This window comes from Myxocyprinus asiaticus, chromosome 2, assembly GCF_019703515.2.
Source record: "Myxocyprinus asiaticus isolate MX2 ecotype Aquarium Trade chromosome 2, UBuf_Myxa_2, whole genome shotgun sequence".
In the NCBI taxonomy this organism is placed as follows: Eukaryota; Metazoa; Chordata; class Actinopteri; order Cypriniformes; family Catostomidae; genus Myxocyprinus; species Myxocyprinus asiaticus.
Genome location: NC_059345.1, coordinates 39,281,221 through 39,307,234, shown reverse-complemented (window position 1 = coordinate 39,307,234; position 26,014 = coordinate 39,281,221). Strand labels below are relative to the sequence as shown.

The 26,014-nt window shown below is 44.3% G+C and overlaps 1 pseudogene; it reads right to left on the bottom strand.

Moving 5' to 3' along the window:
- The window catches only part of LOC127449759 (centrosomal protein of 89 kDa-like), a 74,899-nt pseudogene extending 57,061 nt beyond the window's left edge, over nt 1-17,838 (bottom strand).
- Nucleotides 17,839-26,014: the final 8,176 nt, after the last annotated feature.

The window sequence follows — 26,014 nt, the reverse complement described above, 5'->3', positions numbered from 1 at the left end:
TCGTGTTGGTGTGCACACTACACAACTGATCGCAGACTGGATGTATCAACTACAAAACCATTCTTCCCAGATTGAAGCTACAATCTGAAACTTACGCACATATCAATGGGAGAGTTCATTCATGATCAAATCTAAAAAAAAACGACATGAGTCAATAATTCATAGGTTGATCTGTTACGCTATCAAAAACATTGCTCTATTTGTTTGAGCATTCCGACCGGCCCAACACATCAACATTGGCTCAAGACCTCAAGGTCATCCTTGTCAAAGCATACGTTTTTCGGCCTCCAAGCAAAGTTCTCCCTCACTGGAATTCTCTGTTGTTGTTAAAGGTGACACAGCCATTGTGTGCTGGTGCATAAAAGACTTGGCAGTTGTCCATTGATCACTTTGCAGCAACTGGCCAGAACTGCTGTTTCATGCTCTATTTCAGAGAAAAAATCCATCCTCCCAACAATCTTCTTCTACAAGGCTACATTAATGCTGGTTTGCTTGCATCTACCACTTGACCTCTCAAGTGCAAATAAATACAGCTGCATCCATTATTTTATACCATGTATTGTGATAATTACATACAACAATATTCCTAACCTATTCCTAACCTATAACCCATTAACAAGTCATGAGGCATTCAAGCATGATACAGCTTTATTAAAACATTATCAGCCCAGCTGCTGTGGCCGTATCAGTGGCAAACATTATCTGCATCCTGCAATTAAGGTTTCCATACATAGACCTTCAGACTACTGCCCTGAAGTCTACAGTAGTCATGGCAAGTGACTAAACCTGACCTAACATACCCTCTTACTGCAAATAACATTATATTCTTAGTGGCACTACCCTTTTCTTTTCGCCTTATGGCCTTGTCTTAATTTGCATTGTACCTATCAGTGAGTCGATTCTCTCCCAAAAACAACTGGTTCCATTAACTGGCTAACAACAAAAATATTTGTCTGCTTAATGAAAATGTTGCCTTTCTTTCGGAGGCAAATGCACAATGTGTTACAGCTAATAATCCTGTTGCCAACACAACATACAAGAGTTTATCTCCCAAAGGAACTGCTCTTAAATAAATAGCCAATGGCAATTTTGATTTCCACTTTAGAACTACATCCAAAATCTATTCATTGCCATCACTATGAAGACAATAGATAGAGACAAAATTATTGCACTGGAGGAAATGGTGAAGTAGGGAATATATCAAGAGAAATGCTGAGTTTTTTTCCTCATAGTCATAATAGTTAGTCTCATCTCTCTCTCATATCTCATAGCTGACAGCAAAAAGCCCATGAGAGGAGCTGAATGAGGAGAATAGCATTTGGTAAACTGACAGAGGCATTTTTTATTTTATTTCATTTTTCAAGAAACTTCAATGAGCCTCTCACAAATGTATCACACGGTGCCCACCTTATTTGTCTCCAGTCTGTTGAAAGCAGAGCTTGAATCAATTTGACATCAATTAGACTTTTACAATGTCCTTAATTTGCTCTCTGTCAAAATGAAACCAAAATTATGCTTTATATTCAAATTTATTTGTAATAAGTAATAAGCAATTCCTTAAGTAATCTTAAAAAAAGGACATGTTTCACATGGACTGACAGAAGAAGACCGCTGACATTTAGGATGATTAAGGGTTTGAGTTTTTTGATGGATAAAGTATGGCAGAGAGGAAAAGTACCTGGAGACGCCATGCTCTCATGGGAGATTGATCTTGGTTGTCGTAGCGATGATGGCTGCCATGGAGACAGAGAGAAGTTAACTGATTAAAGGGTTCTACTGCAGAATATCAAACAGCGCAGACTGATACAGTAATTAACAAGTATATCTAATAGTAAAAAGTGCTTTGCACTTGCTCATTAGATACAGTTCATCTCCACCAATGAGCAATTACTCTCATGCGATGAGATTAGAGATTCCCATTAAAAGGCTCCAAGCACCTGTAGGAATGGCAGCACCAAGTCAGGAAAGCGGTTGGTCTTTTTGATTGTGTGTACGTGTGTCTGCATATTAATCAAGCACAAGTTCACATGGTCTAATAGGTAACACTTTACAATAAGGTTCCATTTGTTAACATTAGTTAACAACATTAGCTAACAATGAACAATACTTATTAAGCATGCATTAATCTTAGTCAATGTTAATTTCAACAGTAATACATTTCTAAAATCAAAAATGTTATTAGTCAATGCACAATGAACTAACAATGAACAATAGTATTTTATTTAACTAATATTAACAAAGATTAATAAATGATGTAAAAAATAGTCCTGGTTACTTTCATAACCTCCATTCCCTGATGGAGGGAATGAGACGTTGTGTCGATGTAGTACCACTAGGGGTCACTCTTGGGAGCCCCAAAAAAAAGGCCAATGGGAACTGGCGAGTGGAATTTGCATGCCACTCCCCCGGACATACGGGTATAAAAGGAGCTGGTATGCAACCACTCATTCAGGTTTTGTGCTGAGGAGCCGAGACAAGGTCCCGGCCATTTCAGCGGGTAGTTCAGTGTTGTGGCAAGAGGGACAAAATGTCTCATTCCCTCCATCAGGGAACGGATGTTACAAAAGTAACCAGGACGTTCCCTATCTGTCACTCACTCGACGTTGTGTCGATGTAGTGACACTAGGGGTCCCTATACAAAACACCACAACTAGCCGAACTGTGTTATGTGGACTGGTAGCCAGTGTACCAGGCCGTCACGTAACCTCCCCCAACACTCTTATGAGCGTCGAACGGTCCTTCGGGAATAAGTTGACTGCTAAACAAATAGGGACAGGCTAGCCCAGCCATGGCCTCTTTTTTCTCCCCAAAAAGAGTGGAATATGTTAACCGACTGGGGGCCGTAAATGTCTACATCGAAAGGGGTGTCACTCCCAAGGGGAAGACACTGCGGAGACCACACCCCGCCCAGAGAGAAAGGGGGGGGGTATTTTAAGTGGAAATATGTCACATGGTCTTACCAAGTCTTGTCGGAAGTATGTCATGTGGAGAAGTCCCATGGTAGGTCCTACCCGAGGGGGGAGGAGTCTCTACAAACATGGTGACCAGGGGCAGAGGGGCTTCTGCCCTAGGAAAGGCACTATGCGCAAGCATTGCACCTGGCCAGCTGTCCTGGAAACGACGACAGCTGTGCGCACCTGACATGTGACCCAGAGAACAAGGAAACCACTCTTTTGTTGAAGTTTTGGATACCACAGCCTCTTGGGCATGCGGCAAAAGATGAAACAAAAGATTCTCCTCCCGGCCCTCCTCGTATCCTCGTCCCTGGGTCACCCGAAGCCTTCCTAGGGTTCTTGGCGGCCGGCCATGAGACGGGTGGCGTCTGCTTCCTGCGGTAGACTCCACGCCGGGGCCGGGGCTGGACAACGGGGGCGGAGCCGGTGCTGTTGCTGCAGTAGGACGCCCTTGGCGACGAGCAGACGGGGTGCGGGGTCTTGAGTCGCGCCGGGGCAGGATGTGTTGAATGGCCTCCGTTTGCTGCTTCACCGCCGAGAACTGCTGGGCAAAGTCCTCAACGGTGTCGCCGAACAGAACAACCTGGGAGATGGGGGCATCAAGGAACCGTGCCTTGTCAGCCTCTCTCATGTCGACCAGGTTGAGCCAAAGGTGGCATTCCTGGACCACCAGGGTGGACATCGCCTGCCCGAGAGTCCGCGCCATGACCTTCGTCGCCTGGAGAGCGAGGTTGGTCGCCGAGCGCAGTTCTTGAATCAATCCCGGGTCAGAACTACCCTCGTGCAGCACTTTTAGCGCCTTGGCTTGGTGTAACTGCAAGAGAACCATGGCATGCAGGGCAAAGGCAGCTTGTCCAGCGGCACCATAGGCCTTAGACGTCAGAGCCGATGTAAACCTACTGGCCCTGGATGAGGGAGCGCTTTATCCACCTGGGGGATCACCGAATACCCCTTGGCCGCCCCACCATCGAGGGTAGTGAGAGCGGGGGAGCTGAAAGATCGGGACCGGGTAGTAAAAGGTGCCCCCCACGATCTTGTCAGCTCCTCATGCACTTCCGGGAAGAAAGGAACCGGTGCGGGACGCAGCCGTGAGTGGCGCTCTGGGCCCAGGAACCAATCATCGAACCACGAGGGTTCAGGGTAGAGTGGAGGGTTCCACTCTAGCCCGATGCTCGTGGCTGCCCAGGAAAGCATGTCCGTCATCTCCGCGTTGGCCTGAGACTGGGCGACCACTCCCGAAAGGGCAAGCCCAGCCGAAGCCTCCACGTCAGAGTGGACGAGCCCGCTCTCCGATGCTGCGCTCGATAGCTCATCGTCTTCCCGTGCTCCGAATAAGAGTTCGAACTCGCCCTGAGACGAGCTGGCAGTCTCATCCAAGAGCCCGACCGGGGCAAGCGAGCGTGCTGAGGAATGGGAGGTCCGTGGGGGGTTACCTGGCGGAGGTGGTCCCATTGGAGTCCCCAAATCACCCCAAGTGCTAACCGACGCGGCCTCATACCCGTAGGTAGAAGGACCGAGGCGGAGAGCCGCTGGGGTGGCTTGCTTTCTTACGAAGGCAAGCCGTGACCGCAACTTTCCATGGTCATGTTCTCGCAATGAGGACAAGACCCATCCACGAACGAAGTCTCCGCGTGGGCAGCACCCAGACACATAAGACAGCGATCGTGGCCGTCAGAAGCAGAGAGATAACGACTGCAACCAGGAATAACACACAAACGGAAAGGCATCTCTAAAAAGACGTTCTGTGTGTGCCGCTCTTTTAGAATTGAAAATATACTCTTTTATTAGAATATACTCTTCTCTTTGTTCTGCCGAAGCGCCCAGGGGCGTTCTCTGCACTCCACGGGTGCAGAGGGGGAGAAGCCGCTGAAATTTGCCAATTCCCATTGGCCTTTTTTCAAAAAGCAGAGGTGTTTGGGGCTCCCAAGAGTGACCCCTAGTGTCACTACATCAACACAATGTCGAGTGAGTGACAGATAGGGAAATATTGTTAATTGTTTGTTCAAGATACCTAATGCATTAACTAATGTTAACGAATGGAACCTTACTGTGAAGTGTTACTGCCTAACTGATGTGTGTATACATTGATGTGTGAGAGCACTCACTCACTCTCTCTCTCTCTCTCTCTCTCCACCTTCCCACCCAGTCTACTCCTTTGCCAAACACCTTCCCACTCTCCTTCATCCCGAATTTCATTCACACTTTTTCATTGATAACGACCGCTCTCTTGGTCTTAAGGTGGACTGAACCCTGAACCCTGTCTGCCAGTATTATTTTTTCCGTGTCTGTGGAGAATTAGTTGAGCCCTGGAGCAGAATGGCCTTTAGTCCATCATCAGTCCACTCCAGGGTTCAACATAATTGACATTTCTACAGCAGTGTTAGAAAATAAGCTCTAAATTAAATTAACCAGCTCCTTCTTCAACTACAACTTCATCTGAAATACAAAATGTTATTAGTTATAGTCATCAAGTTTCAAAAATTACCAGTGCTCTGAAGTCAATATTATGAGAGACATGTGAAAAATGTACATTGGTGGCCAAAAGTTTGGAATAATGTACAGATTTTGCTCTTATGGAAAGAAATTGGTAATTTTATTCACAAAAGTGGCATTCAAATGATCACAATGTATATATAACGTGAAAAAGTACTATTACAATTTGAAAAAAAATGTTCAGAACTTCTTAAACTACTTCAAAAAGTTCTGCACGTGCAGCAATGACAGCTTTGCAGATCTTTGTCATTCTAGCTGTCAGTTTGTCCAGATACTCAGATGACATACATTTTTGACCTAATATTGACCTTAAGACATGTCAGTCTATTGCATCTGTGGTAACTCAAAAACAAACACAAAGACAATGTTAAGCTTCATTTAACAAACCAAATAGCTTTCAACTGTGTTTGATATAATGGCAAGTGATTTTATAGTACCAAATTAGCAATTTAGCATGATTACTCAAGAATAAGGTGTTGGAGTGATGGCTGCAGGAAATGGAGCCTGTCTAGATTTGATCAAAAATTACTTTTTTCAAATAGTGATGGTGCTGTTTTTTACATCAGTGATGTCCTGACTATACTTTGTGATCATTTAATGCCACTTAAATTGAATTAAAGTATCAATTTCCTTCTGAAACAGCAAAATCTGTACATTATTCCAAACTTTTGGCCGCCAGTGTATATATGTAAATTATGTAACTTTTTCAGTGTTAAAATACTTTCTTCTATCCCAGCTTAATATGCAGAGACAACTATAAGTAAGACATTCATAGGTCAGTTTTCTCGAAAACTGTAAGCACTATAAAATTCCTGTGTTTGTTTTGAGAGAACCGCCCCAACAATGTTCCTCAACCAGTGGCATGAGTTGGGGGCAGGACTGTCTGCAAGGCGATAGTGTCACAGAAATTACATCAGCTTAAAAAGAAAAAAATGTATCAAATGACAAAAATACACTCACTAAGCACTTTATTAGGAACTCTATGGTCCTAATAAAGTTCCCAACATGGTCTTCTGCTGTTGTAGCCTATCTGCCTCAAGGTTCAATGTGTTGTGCATTCTGAGATGCTATTCTGCTCACTACAATTGTACAGAGTGGTTATCTGAGTAACCATAGCCTTTCTGTCAGCTCGAACCAGTCTGGCCATTCTTCATTGACCTCTCTCATCAACAAGGCGCTTCCATCCGCAGAACTGTCGCTCGCTGGATGTTTTTTGTTTGGCACCATTCTGAGTAAACTATAGAGACTGTTGTGCGTGCAAATCCCAGGAGATCAGCAGTTACAGAAATATTCAAACCAGCCCATCTGGCACCGACAATCATGCCACGGTCAAAATCACTGAGATCACATTTTTCCCCATTCTGATGGTTGATGTGAACATTAACTGAAGCTCCTGACCCATATCTGCATGATTTTATGCATTTCACTGCTGCCACACGATTGGCTGATTAGGTAATCGCATGAATAAGTAGGTGTAGGTGTTCCTAATAAAGTGCTCAGTGAGTGTATTATATTGTTTGTTCCAAATATATTATTTGTTCCATTTTCTGGGCCCTAAGAAGAATGTTTGTTTGTTCTCAGATTTCAATTTTTACTTTCAATATTTCAATATTACAAATTAGTTTTCCCTGGTGAAAGATCTCAGATATTCAAACCTTCAGTCTGTAGAGGAGACACAAAATCAAATGCAGAGTCGTTTGTCTCTTAATCAGCATCTGAACTGGTAACACCCTGACAGAGAGAATCATTCAGCCACTGAACACTTTATATATCAAAACATTTTTCAATAGAAATGTCAGGTGTAAGATGTGGTTAAAGGTGCATGCAGTAACATTTTGCTTGTGCCATCTAGGACTTGCAGTGACACCTAGTGGCATGGATCCAGCATCATTCAAAATCAATAGATTTCAGTCACAGATGCCACTGTAGAAATTTAGTATTCAAAGTCAGCCATGATTACTTTAATCCAAGAGTGAAAGTGTCCAATAACAGGCTGGTTACTGAGATTAAGCGAATAGTATTTGACTGGTCATGTGATTCTAAAATGGCCACCCCCATGAGGAGACCCTCTCCGTGTAGAATAAAACAGCTTTTATAAGTTTACTGATATGACTTGAGTGTTCATTTTAATTTGAGTGGTCATGATTTCCTACATACAGCACTGTGCAAAAATTTAAGGCACTTGTGAAAAATGTTGCATAGTGAGGATGTCTTCAAAAATAATGACATAAATAGTTCCCTATCTGTCACTCACTCGACGTTGGTGTCGATGTAGTGACACTAAGGGTCACTCTTGGGAGCCCGAGACACCTCTGGTCTTTGATAAAAGGCCAATGAAAATTGGCGAGTGGTATTTGCATGCCATTCCCCCGAACATACGGGTATAAAAGGAGCCGGTATGCAACCACTCATTCAGATTTTCTCTTCGGAGCCGAACGGTCATGCTCGCTGAGCTGAATACTACTGTTCATTCACCTGTTGGATCTGACGGCGCATTTCAGCGGCTTCTCCCTCCTCTGCACTGGTGCACTGCAGAGAATGCCCCTGGGCACTTCGGCAGAAAAACTAGAGAGTATATTTTCTGAAAGAGCATTTTTCCCCTCTAAAAGAGTATATATTTCTCTAAAAGAGCGCACAGACGGAACATCTTTTTAAAGACGCGTCTTTTTAAAGATGCTTTTCCGATTGTGTGTTATTCCAGGTTGTGCTCGTTATCTCTCGCCTTCTAACGGTCACGATCACTGTCTTTCGTGTCTGGGCACTGCTCACGCGCAGACAGCATTCGTGGATGGTCACGTTCTCATTGCGAGAATATGTCCATGGCAACGTTGCGGTCGCGGCTCGCCTTCATAAGAAAGCGAGCCACCCCGGAGGCTCCCGCCTCGGTCCTTTTACCCACAGGTTTGAGGCCAGCGCGGCTAGCACTGGGGGCGATTTGGGGACCCCAATGGGACCGCCTCTGCCGGGTATCCCCCCGCGGACCTCCCATTCCCCAGCACGCTCGTCTGCCCCGATCGGGCTTCCAGGTGAGTCCGCCGGCTCGTCTCACGGCGAGTTCGACCTCTTATTCGGAGCCCACGAAAGTGATGAGCTCTCGAACGCAGCATCGGAGAGCGGGCTCGTCCAGTCGGAAGCCTCAGCTGGGCTCCTCCCTTCGGGGTTGATCGCCCAGTCACAGGCTGACACGGAGATGACGACATGCTTTCCCGGACAGCCGCGAGCGTCTGTTAGAGTGGATTTCACCGCTCTTCCCTGAACCCTCGCGGCTCGGTGATTGGTTCCTGGGCTCGCGGTGCCGCTCAAAGCCACTGGTGCACCTATGCCCGCAGAGCGCCGCCACCTGGCGCGGGTGCCCAAAGCCCCCGTCCAAGGCCTGTAGGTTTACGTCGTCTCTGACGGTCAAAGCCTATGGTGCCGCTGGACAAGCCGCCTCCGCCCTGCACGCCATGGCTCTCCTGCAAGTCCGCCAAGGCGCTAAAGGAACTGCACGAGGGTAGTTCCGCCCCGGGATTGATGCAGGAACTGCGCTCGGCGACCGACCTCGCTCTCCGAGCGACGGAGGTCACGGCGCGGTCTCTCGGGCGGACGATGGCCACACTAGTGGTCCAGGAGCGCCACCTTTGGCTCAACCTGGTCGAGATGGGTGAGGCCGACAGGACACGATTCCTTGCTGCCCCCATTTCCCAGGCGGGCCTATTTGGCGACACCGTCGAGGACTTTGCCCAGCAGTTCTCGATGGTAGAGCAGTAGATGGATGCTAGCCGGCTTATCCTGCCCCGGCGCGGCTCAAGATCCCGCACCCCATCTACTCATCGCCGAGGGCGTCCCCCTGCGGTGACTGCACCGGCTCCGCCGCAGCCCGCCCCTTCGGCCTGGCCCCAGCGTGGAGCCCACCGCAGGAAGCAGACGCCACCCGTCTCGCGGCTGCCCAGAACCCGTGAAAGGCTTCAAAGCGCCCTTGAGATGGGCGACCCAGGGACAACGAAACCCGCTGCTCTGGAGCTGGTAAGCAGATCTTCATCTTTTTGTTACCTTTTGCATTTAATTGCGCTGCATGCCCAAGTGGCTGCAGTACTCAAGAGCTCAGCAAGAGTGGTTTCCTTGTTCCCTGGGTCACATAGCCGGTGTGTACGGCTGGCATCACGACCACCATCCACCACTCCATTTGGCAGGTTGGCGCTCCAGCGGCAGTCTCCCGCCCTGAGCGCCCAGCTGTGGCACAAATCCGCCCCCGATGTGACAGTCTCCACGGGTCACGAGGACAGGCCTCTTCCTCCCCTGTCCCAGGCTGTTCCGGGGGTGGTCACAAGGAGCCAGGTAAGTGCTTCGATGTCCTCAGACTCAGCACGGCCACGATGTGGTGTGGCACCTCGAGCTCCGCCCCGCCACGAGGCCCCACCTGCCAGTACATCCGATGACGTTGTCCCTTTGGTCCCCTTGCGCGGAACTTGGACGCATGGCTTGCGCTTTCCAGTCCATCACGAGGGCTGGTCCGGACCGTCCGACTCAGCTGCGCGATTCACTTCGCCGGGCATCCGCCCAGGACCAGCGGTGTCCACTTCACCTTGGTGAAAGACGGAAATGCTGCTACCTTGCGTGGAGATCGCTACCCTCCTACGGAAGGACGCCATAGAACCTGTCCCTCCAGCCGAGATGAAGAAGGGGTTTTACAGCCCCTACTTCATTGTACCGAAAAAAGGCGGTGGGTTGCGGCCAATCTTGGACCTGCGAGTACTGAACCGGGCCTTACACAGACTCCCGTTCAAGATGCTGACGCAAAGACGCATTCTAGCGAGCGTCCGGCATCAAGATTGGTTCGCAGCAGTAGACCCGAAGGATGCGTACTTTCACGTCTCGATCCTTCCTCGACACAGACCCTTCCTGCGGTTCGCGTTTGAGGGTCAGGCGTATCAGTACAAAGTCCTCCCTTTCGGCCTGTCCCTGTCTCCTCGCGTCTTTACGAAGATCGCAGAGGCTGCCCTTGCCCCGTTAAGGGAGGTGGGCATTCGCATTCTCAACTATCTCGACGACTGGCTAATCTTAGCTCACTCTCGAGACGTGTTATGCACACACAGGGACCTGGTGCTCTCACACCTCAGCCGACTAGGGCTTCGGGTCAGCTGGGAAAAGAGCAAGCTCCTCCCGGTTCAGAGCATCTCTTTTCTCGGTTTGGAGTTGGACTCAGTCTCCTTGATGGCACACCTTACAAACGAGCGCACCCAGTCGGTGCTGGCCTGTTTGAAGGTGTTCAAACAGAAAACAGCGGTTCCACTGAAACTTTTTCAGAGGCTCCTGGGGCATATGGCATCCTCGGCGGTGGCCACCCCGCTCGGGTTGATGCATATGAGGCCGCTTCAGCACTGGCTCCAGACTCAAATCCCGAGACGGGCATGGCGCCACGGGACACACCACGTGGCCATTACGTCGGTCTGTCACCGTCTTTTCAGACCTTGGACCGACCTCTCGTTTCCATGAGCAGGTGTTCCCCTAGAACTGGTCTCCAGGCGCGTCGTGGTCACGACAGACACCTCCAAAACGGGCTGGGGCACTGTTGGCAACGGGCACACAGCCGCCGGCCTCTAGACGGGTCCGCGGCTGCGTTGGCACATCAACTGCCTCGAGTTACTGGCAATTCTGCTCGCCCTGCGGAGGTTCTGGCCGTTGATCCAGGGCAAGCACGTGCTAGTTCGGACAGACAGCACGGCAGCGGTAGCATATGTCAACCGCCAAGGCGGTCTGTGCTCCCGCTGTATGTCACAACTCGCCCGCCGTCTCCTCCAACGGAGTTAGCAGCACCAAGTCGCTGCAAGCCACTCACATCCCGGGCAACCTCAACACTTCGGCGGACGCGCCGTAACAACAGGTTACCCTCAAGGGAGAGTGGAGACTCCACCTTCAGGTGGTCCAGCTGATTTGGAGTCGATTCAGTCAGGCACAGGTGCACCTGTTCGCCTCCCAAGAATCCTCCCACTGCCCGCTCTGGTACGCCCTCACCGAGGCCTTCCTCGGCATAGACGCGCTGGCACACAGCTGGTCCCCTGGCATTCGCAAATATGCATTTTCCCCCAGTGAGCCTGCTCGCACAGACCCTGTGCAAGGTCAGGGAGGACGAGGAGAAGGTCGTCCTTGTAAGCACCCTACTGGCCTGCCCAGATGGGGTGCTCGGACCTCACGCTCCTCGTGACAGCTCCCCCTGGGCAAATTCCCCTGAGGAAGGACCTTCTTTCTCAGGGAAGGGGCACCATCCGGCACCCGCGCCCAGACCTCTGGAATCTCCATGTCTGGCCCCTGGACGGGACGCGGAAGACCTAAGCTGTCTCCCACCTGCGGTGGTAGACACGTTCACTCAGGCTAGGGCTCCCTCTACGAGGCGCCTGTATGCCTTTAAGTGGCGTCTGTTCGCTAAGTGGTGTTCTACCCATCAGGAAGACCCCCAGAGGTGCGCAGTCAGATCAGTGCTTTCCTTCCTGCAAGAGAGGTTGGAAGGGAGGCCGTCCCCTTCCACCTTGAAGGTGTACGTTGCTGCCATAGCAGCACACCACGACGCAGTCGACGGTAAGTCCTTAGGGAAGCATAATCTGATCATCAGGTTCCTAAGAGGCGCCAGGAGGCTGAATCCCGCCAGGAGGCTGAATCCCTCCAGGCCGCGCCTTGTTCCCTCATCGGACCTCTGTAGTTTTTCAGGGTCTACAGAGAGCCCCCTTTGAGCTTTGCAAACAGCCGGGCTTAAGGCACTCTCCTTGAAGACTGCCCTCCTGACTGCGCTCACTTCCATCAAGAGGGTAGGTGACCTGCAAGCATTCTCTGTCAGCGAAACGTGCCTGGAGTTCAGTCCGGGCTATTCTCACGTGATCCTGAGACCCCCAACTGGGCTATGTGCCCAAGGTTCCCACCACTCCTTTTAGGGACCAGGTGGTGAATCTGCAAGCCCTGCCCCAGGAGGAGGCAGACCCAGCCCTGTCGTTGTTGTGTCCGGTGCGCGCTTTACGCATCTATTTGGATCGCACGCAGAGCTTTAGAATCTCTGAGCAGCTCTTTGTCTGATTTGGTGCACAGCGGAAAGGAAGCGCTGTCTCCAAGCAGAGGATTGCCCACTGGCTCATTGACACCATAACTATGGCATGTCTCGCCCAAAACATGCCACCCCCGGTAGGGCTACGAGCCCATTCTACCCGTGGTGTAGCGGCTTCTTGGGCCCTAGCCAGAGGTGCCTCTCTAACAGACATTTGCAGAGCAGCGGGCTGGGCAACACCCAACACCTTTGCAAGGTTCTACAACCTCCAGGTGGAACCGGTTTCATCCCAGGTAGTGGCACGCAACACAAGCGGATAAGCCCGGTATAGCCGGCCGGGTGTATCGCTTGCACATAGTGCCTTCCACCTCCTTTTGAGCTGAAGACGTGCGCTGTTAATTCCCAGTAGTGTTCACAAAAGTTGTTCCCTGGTTGACTTCCTCCGAGACCTGTGGCAGTCGAGTTTTCGGAGAGACTCGCTGCCGGCCCAGTACACGTGCTAACTAAGAGCCCGGTTCTGGGGTAGGTGCTCCGCATGTGGCGGTTCCCTGTAAGGCTAACCCCATGCGATCTATATCTTCCGCTAGTTCGTTTCCCTACTGGCAAACTGCGTCTTCCTTGGGCAGAGCCCCTCAGTCTCCATGTTGTAATAACTCCTCCCCCATTGGGCAGGATCTACCTTGAAGGCTCTCCACATGGTTGGAAAGACCATGTGATGTATTCTTCCACTTAAATATCCCCCCCTCTCTTGGGGCGAGGTGTGGTCTCCGCGGTGTCCTCCCCTTGGGAGGGACACCCCCCGACTAGACCTGGCGGCCCAGTCAGATAATCCCCCTTCTTTTTTAGGGAGTGGAAAAAGAGAAGGGGAAAGAGGCCACGACTGCGTTAAGCCTGTCTCTATCTCTGGGTAGTCGACTTGACCCCAATAAGGGCCGTTCGACACTCATAACTGTGTTGGGGGAGGTTACGTGTCGACCTGGTGCGCTGGCTATGAGGCACACAGCAAGTCTGCCCACCACACACCGTCAGTTCACGTAACACAGTTCAGCCTTGTGGCGTTTTGTATAGGGACCCCTAGTGTCACTACATCAACACCAACATCGAGTGAGTGACAGATAGGGAACGTCATGGTTACTGGTGTAACCTCCGTTCCTTGATGGAGGGAGCGAGACGTTGGTCCCTCCTGCCACAACCCTGAACTACCCGCTGAAATGGCCGGACCTTATATCGGCTCCTCAGCGTAAAACCTGAATGAGTGGTTGCATACCAGCTCCTTTTATACCCGTATGTTCGGGGGAGTGGCATGCAAATACCACTCGCCAATTTTCATTGGCCTTTTATCAAAGACAAGAGGTGTCTCGGGCTCCCAAGAGTGACCCCTAGTGTCACTACATCGACACCAACGTCTCGTTCCCTCCATCAGGGAACGGAGGTTACACCAGTAACCATGACGTTTTCATTTATTAATTAACATCATACAAACTCCAGCAAACATAAAAAAGCTAAATCAATATTTGGTGTGACCACCTTTGCTTTTAAAACAGCACCAATTCTCCTAGGTACACCTGGACACAGGTTTTCTTGGTTGTTGGCAGATAGGATGTTCCAAGTTTCTTGGAGACTTCACAATTCTTCTATCTATTCTTAATTGCTTCTGTCTCTTTATGTAATCTCGGACTGACACGATGTTCAATGGGGGGCTTTGTGGGGCCATGACATCTGTTGCAGGGCTCCCTGTTCTTCTATTCTAATCTTTTCTATTTGCAAAAGTAATGTTTGGAAGTCTAACATTTATATTTCCTATTGACACACTAAAGCTAAAGTTATAAATAACCATCTTAAGACAAATGCTTTTGTGAAACATCTTATGTGCCGAAGACTTTTGCACAGTACTGTATATTGCAAAATTACAATTCATGTCTTCAGGAGTTAAACTTTTTGGATGAAAAAAAAATTACTAAGTGCACCTTTAAATGCAACACGCTATCAAAAACATTTTTTCTCATATTTCTTGATGATCTTAGACTGGGTTTTGAATTAGACCAGAAATTCAATGAATCGGAAGCTCCATCTCATGGTTAATATCAGTAAATGCAAACCCTCCTCTTCTAACAACATTCACACTGCACACTGCACACACCAATGTACCTTCCTGTGTTTAAATGGAACAGCATAAACAACATTTATGTCATCAGCTCTGCTCTGTTGTTTCTCAAGGGACTGATACACATGATCTTCGTCTCTCTCTAGCCCCTCCAGCTCATCATTATCATCGTCTTTATCATCATCAGTGTGTCCTGGGGAAGGCAAACAAGATCTTCCTGCCATCGAAACTGGCCACCTGTCCCTAAAGTGAGAGAGCCAATGTCTTGTTACGCATGTCTTGAGTAAGAGTCCAGATATGTGGTTTCAAATTCAAATGAGCAAAAGGTGGTCACAAGCTAATGCTCCTTTCATTACTATCTGTAACACATTCTGAACCAATATTTTCTGTACTCTTACTACCAATGCGGCCTGCTGCGTTGCCCCGGTAACCCTGATTATACGTCATACTGTTGTAATACGAACAGTGAGTGCGCTTTCAGACTATAGCAAAAGAAGGCAGGGATTATTTAGGTCACTGAAACAGTATACAATGTTACCTAGTATAAAGCACTGTGGCAGCAAAGGGCTAAAAGCTGGTTTGGCTTTCTGTGCATGAACACTCACTCTCGGAGTAAGACCTTTGGCGTGGAGAAGGAATGGCAACAGTTCGGCCCGTCAGGAAGGAAGACAATATGGCAGCTGCCAAGGCAGACCTGAAACAAATATAAATGTAAAAATATTGGGAAAACAAGCCTGAAACAGATTAGATATTAGATATGAAAACTTCCTCTAAATGGTGAACATTTTTGCATTGGTTGAAATAAAATTATTATGGCTAGCAGTCAACTGATACGGATTATTCAATGTCCGATGCTGGTACTGATATCTAGAGAGCAGAGTGGCAAGCATTCTGGAAATGAACAATTTACACAATATTTACTTGAAATTCACTGAACAAAATTAAAAACAAAATGTGTTTATTGTCTATTGACATGGCTGTCAGTAGATATGAGAACTGACACAAGGGAAGGGGGAAGTTAACTCTGTTAATGGTCCAAACGAACATGGTTATTGGCAGTGTTAGTCTCATCAACTAAATTACTGAAAAAATGTTTGTTGATGAAGCATTTCTTGATTTTATTGATGATTACCAAGGGGCGGATTATGACTAGCATGGGCCCTGGGGCCAACTTTCAATTCTTTGGCCAGTTCATTAATAATTCATTTGATTTTATATGATTTATTTGAAAGAATTAAAAGAACAGTTTCATGTCTATCCTTGTATTTTTCATCTGGTCGAGGCTGATAAGGGTTTTAGAAAGTAATTAGTAATAAGTAATGCAATTACTTTTCAGACAGAGTAATTAGTACAGTAATCTAATTACACTGTAGACGATGTAATTAGTAGCTAGTAATTAATTACTTTTTTTTAGTAACTTACCCAACACTGGTGACAGGACAACATGCTTCCAGAGCACCTTTAAACAATTAAGTTTTTTTTCCATCTAAAATTGCCTTTATTATGATCAGCATGTTTAAAGTCTTTCACAAACAGATTATTTTTATGAAAATGAATCAAAGATGTCATCATCTCTGGCATAGGAGGCAAGGAAAAACAACCAGAAATTTGATATTACTAGTAATGTAGTGGAGTTCTCATGAGAATGTTTCCATTATTTGATATTTATATTCTATTTATAGTCCTACTTAACTTTAGCTAACAGTTTTTTAAACTTTACTATTTTGATGTACATTGTTTGTTGTTGGTAGATTTTCACTTTAAGGAAAATATAAAAACGGTCCATTCAGACTTTTACATTTTCCACATTTTCTCTCTGGGTGTACCCCTGAACCCCCATAATGTATCTTTCTGTAGTCACAAGGCCTGCTATGCCCCTTAAGTATCTAAAAATATTCAAACACAAATAGTGGACTGCTGTCATTCAGCATCAAACCAAACAGTTTGCTTTATCTTTTAATATTCATATCAAAGTGCACTCGGTTGATGAACTTATTGAAATATTTTAATCTTTTGGTAGAATATTCCCCAAACCCCACTACTTTGTCTTTGTCTCTGGGGCCCCAATGTCATAATCCTTGCCTAATTTTAAAGAAACTTTTTTGACTTTATGATTTTTTCTTTATTCTTTTACAAAGTACTATTGCTGCCAACTTGTACATTTATAATAACTATTTCATAAAATTGATTAAGCATTCCTTATGTCATTTCATAGCTACAGTACACTTACTACTGACACCATGTAAGTTATTGTCTGGACCTTTGCTGGAAAGGAAATGTAGAGACCGGACATCTTGGAATTTTAATTGAATAACCCGTTATACATAATGTAAACTCAATGTAAATACTTGTAAATACAACAAATTATGCATACAAAAAACAAGAATGTAACAAAATGTGTAATAAATGTGTAAACATGCATATATTTAAAGGGACAATAATACATTATGACATAAACTCAGCAAAAAAGAAACGTCCCTTTTTAGGACACTGTATTTTAAAGACAAGTTTGTAAAAATCCAAATAACTTTACAGATTTTATTGTAAAGTGTTTAAACAATGTTTTCCATGCTTGTTCAATGAACCATTAACAATTAATGAACATGCACCTGTGGAACGGTCGTTAAGACACTTAACAGCTTACAGATGGTAGACAATTAAGGTCACAGTTATAAAAACTTAGGACACTAAAGAGACCTTTCTACTGACTCTGAAAAACACCAAAAGAAAGATGCCCAGGGTCCCTGCTCATCTGTGTGAACGTGCCTTAGGCATGCTGCATGGAGGCATGAGGACTGCAGATGTGGCCAGGGCAATAAATGGCAATGTCCATACTATGAGACACCTAAGACAGCGCTACAGGGAGACAGGAAGGACAGCTGATTGTCCTCGCAGTGGCAGACCACATGTAACAACACCTGCACAGGATCGGTACATCCGAATATCACACCTGCGGGTCAGGTAGAGGATGGCAACAACAACTGCCCGAGTTACACTAGGAACGCACAATCCCTCCATCAGTGCTCAGGCTGTCCGCAATAGGCTGAGAGAGGCTGGACTGAGGGCTTGTAGGCCTGTTGTAAGGCAGGTCCTTACCAGACATCACCAACAACAACATCGCCTATGGGCACAAACCCACCTTCGCTGGACCAGACAGGACTGGCAAAAAGTGCTCTTCACTGACGAGTCTCAGTTTTGTCTCACCAGGGGTAATGGTCGGACTCGCGTTTATCGTCAAAGGAATGAGCATTACACCGAGGCCTGTATTCTGGAGCAGGATCGATTTGGAGGTGGAGGGTCCATCATGGTCTGGGGCGGTGTGTCACAGCATCATCGGACTGAGCTTACAGGCAATCTCAATGCTGTGCATTACAGGGAAGACATCCTCCTCCCTCATGTGGTACCCTGCCTGCAGGCTCATCCTGACATGACCCTCCAGCATGACAATGCCACCAGCCATACTGCTCGTTCTGTGCATGCTTTCCTGCAAGACAGGAATGTCAGTGTTCTGCCATGCCCAGCAAAGAGCCCGGATCTCAATCTCATTGAGCACATCTGGGACCTGTTGGATCGGAAGGTGAGGGCTTGGGCCATTCCCCCCAGAAATGTCCGGGAACTTGCAAGTGCCTTGGTAGAAGAGTGGGGTAACATCTCACAGCAAGAACTGGCAAATCTGGTGCAGTCCATGAGGAGGAGATGCACTGCAGTACTTAATGCAGCTGGTGGACACACCAGATACTGACTGTTACTTTTGATTTTGCTGAAAATAAAAGCAGTTGAACGTGAGAGGACATTTCTTTTTTTGCTGAGTTTATTTTAACTTCATCAGACACTTTAAATATAAAGAATTTAACAAATAGAAACTCCTACAGCAGTTACATATGGGTGTGGTGAAACTTGGCAAAAAATTCAGGCAGTTCTGGCTCGCGCTGCTATATCTTTTATAACTCATTTGAATGATGAGGTGCATTCCATTCTGAAGTGATCATCCCTATTCCCTATTTCCTTTAAAGACTTTATTCTCCATTGTGAGAACTTCAATGGGCTGAATGGTATGAGGCTCAAATATAGTGGTCATTTGGTCATTTTATTGTAAATTCTGTTTGCAATTACACTACAGCTTGGCTACCATTATTATTCTCCCATCGAAAAGCCCCGTGAAGGCATCATGTAAGACAAAAAATACACAATATGAAAAAAATGCACGTTTGTAGAAGAAAAAAAAAATCATTCAAATTATCCAGTAATGGTATTTTGGGGATAACCCCGCTCAGAGTAAAATGTTCTTAAACGAATATTCTAGGTTCAATACAAGTTAAGCTTAATCGACAGCATTTGTGGTATAACATTGATTACCACAAAAATTAATTTGACTTTTTCCTCCTTTTCTTTATAAAAAGCAGAAATCTGGGTTACAGTGAGGCACTTACAATGGATGTGAATGGGGGCCAATCTGTAAATGTTAAAATAATCGCTATTTCAATAGTAAAGTCACAAAACATAAACAATATGCGTGTTAACATGATTTTAGTGTGGTAAAATCACTTACTAACCTTTTCTGTGTAAAGTTATAAGCAATTTTACAATTTTGTTGCCATGAAGACGTAATGTTAAAAAAACCTAAATTACGATTTAAACAACTTTACAGCTCAAACAATACATAGGTTTTAACAGGAGAATTAATGTAAGCTATATTCCTCTAAACAACAATAACAACACATAGGATTAAAGCATCTACTACACAACTACATCACACAGGAATCAGATAAATAAATATTGAGGTATTCCCTTGACCTTATGTCATACATGTCTTTTTATATGTTGTCTTTGTGAAACGCAATCGGATTTACTGAGCAGCTTCTGTACATCAGGGGCCGGTTGCACCAGCTATACGTACTTTACAACTTAGTCTAGTTGTGGCGTAAATGGGCACTAAGGCACAATTTATGCTCTATTAAGTATTTGAGCGTTGCACCATTAAACTTAGGTAGGACGTTACCCTACGTATAAACTAAATATATATGGCAGCCTCCGACCAGGAGTAACTGATGGAATAAAAAAGCAGACTCATTTAATGACATCAATGAGCTCATGTTTTGGTTGACAGGCTTCAGTCCTTTCGACATATATGATGATTTTGGCATTTACACTCGTTTACATATACGAGAGAAAAAAACGTACTTTTAAGCAGCTCTTCAGCATGAAACCGATCAAACGGTGCTGTTTTCAGTTTCAGCACATTGAAAATATATATAGGATATTAAAATGAATAAATGTCTATTTTTCCAGCCTGTTGTATTAGTATTTATTTATCACCCCTTATTTATTTTAGAGACAGTTCCTATATATTGTTATTTACACAGGGCAAATATACTATTTATTTTAATGGGGATATAATTTATTACAGCTGACAGTTAAATGAGCAAACAAGGTTTGAACATCAACAGTAACGAGATAAAACTGAAATGTAAGGCTGTTTAACACATCTGTGTATAAATATGAAGGCTGTTTATTGGATCAATACAGGTAAACGTCATATTATGTGACTACACATTACTTTACGGAGAGCTTATGACCTACTAGTGAAGTCTTGCCTTAAGAACAGGTGGTGCAACCAAATTAAGCACTGACTTAATTACAAACTAACTAGTAGTTACTAAGCCCTTAGTGTGAACTTTACGTCCTAACTTACGGGAGAACTTACAGCTGGTGCAACCCTACCCAGCTCACCACATTATTTAACTACTGATGAGTCAGCAATGCAACTAGCTGCACTGCGTTTATAGTTTACTATGCTAGAAGTAAGTCCGGTTTAATAGCGATTGAGTTTAGTTACTTTACCTCACACACAAACAGACAAAACTTACAAAGTCTCTCTTCTTCTAAAACTGAAGTTGAATTTGGATGACATGATCCTCAACAAACTTTCCCGTTTCGGTGAAAGATTTGTCATGAAGACTTATAAGAACTGGTCACATAGAACTATGGGTGTGGCAAAGCGATGTTTGAAGTGTTATTGTTATAAACAGACATTATTTGTGCTCGACTTCACGTAACTAGACGCTTTCCATGAAAAACCGTGAAGTATAACAACTCATCCTATTGGTTCTCTTGTGCTAGCTCAGCCAATCAGCCCTTTAATCCTCTTAGCCACGGTGTTGTGCCATCGAGTGCAACACTTTCAGTATCCAGCAGAGGGACCTCTCTCCCACTACACTGAAAATTCTATACATACTCATACATACAATGCTTGAGAAAAGAAGAATAAAGGAGGTTGTCTTTTCAGGATTCTACATTAAGGATTTTTTGCTGTCCCAGTAGTTCAAATATATATATATACATACACATAAAAGACATACATTTTTTTAAGCAACATATTTTGAAAAAATACTTGTAGAAAAATATAAAATATGTATTTATAAATGTATATATATATATATATTACAAATGTAAAAGCTTTAATGTGTTTGTGTGTGTGTGTGTGTGTGTGTGTGTGTGTGTGTGTATATATATATATATATATATATATATAATTTATAATTATATGTATATACTGGCCCAATAGGGCAAGTGACAGTTCCATCAAATGGCCTGAAACTTTCTCACACTGGCCCTGGGACAGTGGGCCATCCTTATTGTTGAGCCCTGCTATTAGTTGTCATTGCCTCATTAATTAGGTTTGATGAAGGTTTTAATAAAAACCCAGTTCCTCGTTTCTGGCTTTAAAATTATTTTTAACAGAATAAAATTGTACTGTGCTGTCAAAACAAACAAACAAACAAACAAACAACAATAGGCTACCACTGCTGCAATTTAATAGATTATTATTATTATTATTATTATTCCATAAATCAACTGAACATGCACTGAAAGTAGTAATGAGGTCAACATGAGGTCTAGTTTAGGTTTAACACATTTATTAATCCTGTTGTGTACTAACTGTGTGGTCAGCCCTGCTGGAGTGAAACCTTTCTATACATAGGATCTAATATTTAATGACACAGTATTGAGACAAATACTGTACATTGACTTAATAAAGGCTGTGTGATGACATAAACTGTTCCCATATCAGTTTTTAATCTATAAAAAATGTAAGTTGTCATTATAAATATTTTTGGTTTACTTGTTTATTATTTAAATAATATGTGTCAAATCCTAACTTGATTGCTACATTTGTAAGTGGGTTAAATGTATGCTACTGGTGTTTATACAAGACTGCTAAAGAGGACAAAATGAGTGAGTCATACTGTTAGAAATCATTCTGGTGGAAAGTGTTCCCATTAAAAGCAGACTCATGTGTGCTATATAAATGATTCCAGTAAAACTTCTTTTGAATAAAAGCTAGTGTTAAGGAAGTCCTGAGTGGATGTACACTAACTGTGGAAGATACAGAGACATCTTAGTTCTCTCTATCTTTCTCTTACATGCACAAAAGTACAATTAATCGCTCTGACATCACTGCTGGCAATGGGAAGCAATCTCTTTAATAACCCAACCAAGCCACACCATAAAATTTCCCAGTCTGTGAGTGATTTAAAATCCATTATACCACCACACCATTTTCACTGTCCTGATTCACATACTCACAGTGCAGAACATGAATGACTCTGATACTCTCAAATGAAGAGGAATAGTGTCTGTACATTTCTTTCTCTCTGTTTAGTTGCCATGGTCAATCAATTGTTATATTACAGTATTAATGCATTTTTATCTCGGTCCTGCCCAGCCCTTACATTGAGTTTGGCATTCAAGTCCCAGCCTGGCTTTGAGAACTGTATTTTAGAATTGTCAGAGGAGAGGTGGGTTGGAGATGACTCAGTTAACATGAACTGACCATAGTCATGTGTCATGATAATCTCCATTTGGCGCACACACCCTGCTGAGTTCATATTCTCAGATTTCAGTCTAAGAGAACATAACTTGGGAGTTTAGAAGGAAAAATAAGGATGATTAACTACTGTCAAAAATATTAGTGCATTCTTAGAAAAGACATGCTGTTTTATGTATAACAAGAAACAAGAAAAATAACATACAAGCTGTATTTAAAGTTTTACATCTTGAACACTGTAAAATCTAATTAGATGACCTTACTGAGATTTTTCTAGGCAATCGGTTTGCATGCATTTCCTAAGTAGATGTATTTACTGTATTTGTCTCAAGTAAACTGAACTTAATTCAAGTAACTTTAACTAGTTAAATGTAAACTTAACTCATCTGTTATTAAAGTGTCATTGTTTTAATTAAATTATTTAAATTGAGTTATAGCATGTCTTATACAGTAAGGGAAATTATGACTGGAATCTCGGTTAGCCATATGGGACATTGGAGTCTCCTCAGTAATTCTTAGCGCACATAAATCTGCAATTTTGTACAGAATGATTGAATAAAAAAAAGTCTTGAATTTTGTAGGCTCCAAGTTCACCAGAGGTAACACTTATCACCCTAATGGTGACTTCACACAAATCGTAACTATCAACCAGTTACAACAAAACAACAATAATAGTCATAAAAATTAATATACACTGATGAGCCAAAACATTATGACCACCTGCCTAATATGCTGTTGGTCCTCCACGTGCCGCCAAAACAGCCTTGGCATGGACTCTGTGACATGTAGTATCTGGCACCAAGACATTAGCAGCAGATCCTTCAAGTCCTGTAAGTTGTGAGGTGGAGCCGGCATGGATCGGACTTGTTGGTCCAGCACATCCCACAGATGCTCAATCGGATTGAGATCTGGGGATTTTGGAGGCCAGGGCAACAGCTTGAACTCTGCATTATGTTCCTCAAACCATGCCCGAACAGTGTGTGCAGTGTGACAGGGTGCATTATTCTGCTGAAAGAGGCCACTGCCATCAGAGAATACCATTGCCATGAAGGGGTGTACCTGGACTGCAACGATGTTTAGGTAGGTGGCACATGTCAAATTGGCATTCACATGAATGGCCGGACCCAGGGTTTCCCAGCAGAACATTGCCAAGAGCATCACACTCCCACCACTGGCTTGTCATCTTCCCACAGCGCATCCTGTTGCCATGACTTCCCCAGGTTGGGGAGTAACGGAATACATGTAACAGGATTACGTATTTAAAATACAAAATATAACTAAATGTATTCCACTACAGTTACAACTTAAATAATTGGTAATTAGAATACAGTTACATTCAAAATGTATTTGGATTACTGAAGAGATTACTTTGCATTTTATTGTCATTTGTTTCATTTAATATTTAATCCTTTCAGATGGAAAATATTTATACATATAAATGATGCGATCCAAAGTGCATTTGAACAGCGGTGAAACACTTTCTTATGATGTGTTACATTCATACAAGCAGACAGAGAAGTCTGAAGTAAGTTTAGAGCAGAAGAAATAGAAATAAACCTTGTGTAAATTGTCAGCTTTACGCTAAGCTAAAATGCTAATTCTAGTCATTTTACATGCACATGTTACCAGGCACGATCATATTTTTTTATCAAGAAAATTCACATTAGATCATAATTTCTTTTTTTCTAGTAAGACCTTTGATATTAGGGCAAAAATTGTATTCTTGATGATAATTTTTGCATTTTTTTCCTGTAAAAATATCTAAAAATCCTTAAAACAAGATCAATTTGATTTATCTTGTTTTAGAAGCAACATTGCATAAGATATTTAGGTTTTTCAGAGAATATATTTTTAACGTGTATTTTGTCTTACTGTACTGGCAGAGTTTTAATAGTCAAAACAAGTGAAAAAATCTACCAGTGCTGAAGAAGTAATCCAAAGTATTTAGAATACGTTACTGACCTTGAGTAATCTAACGGAATACATTACAAATTACATTTTACAGCATGTATTCTGTAATCTGTAGTGGAATACATTTCAAAAGTAAACCTCCCAACCCTGCGTACACCGTCGTCCTTGTAAAAGAAAACGGGACTCTTTGGCATCAATGGGGACGCTCGCTTTCGACAGTAGACGGGGTTATCATGGGCATTCTAACCAGTCTGCAGCTACACAGCCACATACGCAGAAGGGTGAGATGGACTGTGTCTTGTGACACATTCCTCCCGTAACCATCATTCAAATGTTCTGTGACTTGTGCCACAGTAGACCTTCTGTTGGTTCGGGTCAGACGGGATAGCCTTTGATGCCCTCGCATATCGATGAGCCTTGGGTGCCCAACACCCTGTCGCCGGTTTGTGGTTTGTCCCTCCCCGGACCACTGTTGGTAGGTACTCACCACTGCTGACCGGGAGCACCCCACAAGCCTTGCCGCTTCAGAGATGCTCTGACCCAGTCATCTGGCTGTAACAATTTGGCCCTTGTCAAAGTTGCTCAGGTCTTTACTCCTGCCTATTTCTCCTGCATTCAACATGCTGACCACGAGAACTGATTGTTTGCTTACCATCTAATCTACCCAGACCTTGACATGTGGCCTTGTTTGGAGATGATCAACGTTATTCACTTCACCTGTGAGTGGTCATAATATTTTGGCTCATCGGTGTACATTTAAACGATATACATTTTTAAATAACAATTATTATTTTCTACATAAGTTCCCTCATTTTGACCAAACATAATTTATTCAAGTACAAGGGCTTATGGGTATTCCACACAGGGACAATTTTGTACTTGATAATTTTGAGTGTGTAGTACCCGACGCCAAAGTTTAAAGAACGTACTGTAGGGGGCCTGAGTAGCTCAGCGAGTACTGACGCTGACTACCACCCCTGGAGTCGCGAGTTCGAATGTGTGACTCCAGCCAGGTTTCCTAAGCAACCAAATTGGCCCGGTTGCTAGGGAGGGTAGAGTCACATGGGTTAACCTCCTCGCGGTCGCTATAATGTGTGGTTCTCCTCTTGGTGGGGCACGTGGTGTGTTGTGCGTGGATGCCTTATCACGTGGCATGTTGAGCGTGTTACCGCGGAGACATAGCGCGTGTGGAGGCTTCATGCTAGTCTCCGCGGTAACACGCTCAACATGCCACGTGATAAGATGCTCGGATTGATGGTCTCAGACGTGGTTGCAACTGAGATTCGTCCTCCCCAACCCGGATTGAGACGAGTCACTATGCCACCATGAGGACTTAGAGCGCATTTGGGAATTCCAAATTGGGGTGAAAAGAAAAAATAAAGAACGTACTGTATATATTTGAGTTATGATTCCAAAATGTGTCATTTCAAGTACTCTTTAATTAGGACCACTTAAATGTTATTTATGACAACTTTAGGGTTTAGAGAGTAACCGTAACTTAATCAATACCAGTAAGAATAGTAAAACCTAAGCTTAAGTTGAGCAAAATTTTTTTTTTACATTTTCAGATAACTATTAGTATTTACAGACTACATAAAGACACATATATGACCACATCCTTACGCAACCCCACATTTTTAACTAGAACTGTCTAATTACAAAGTGATTACTCACAGTAACCTTTTACACAATAAAAATCGCCACAGCTTTGA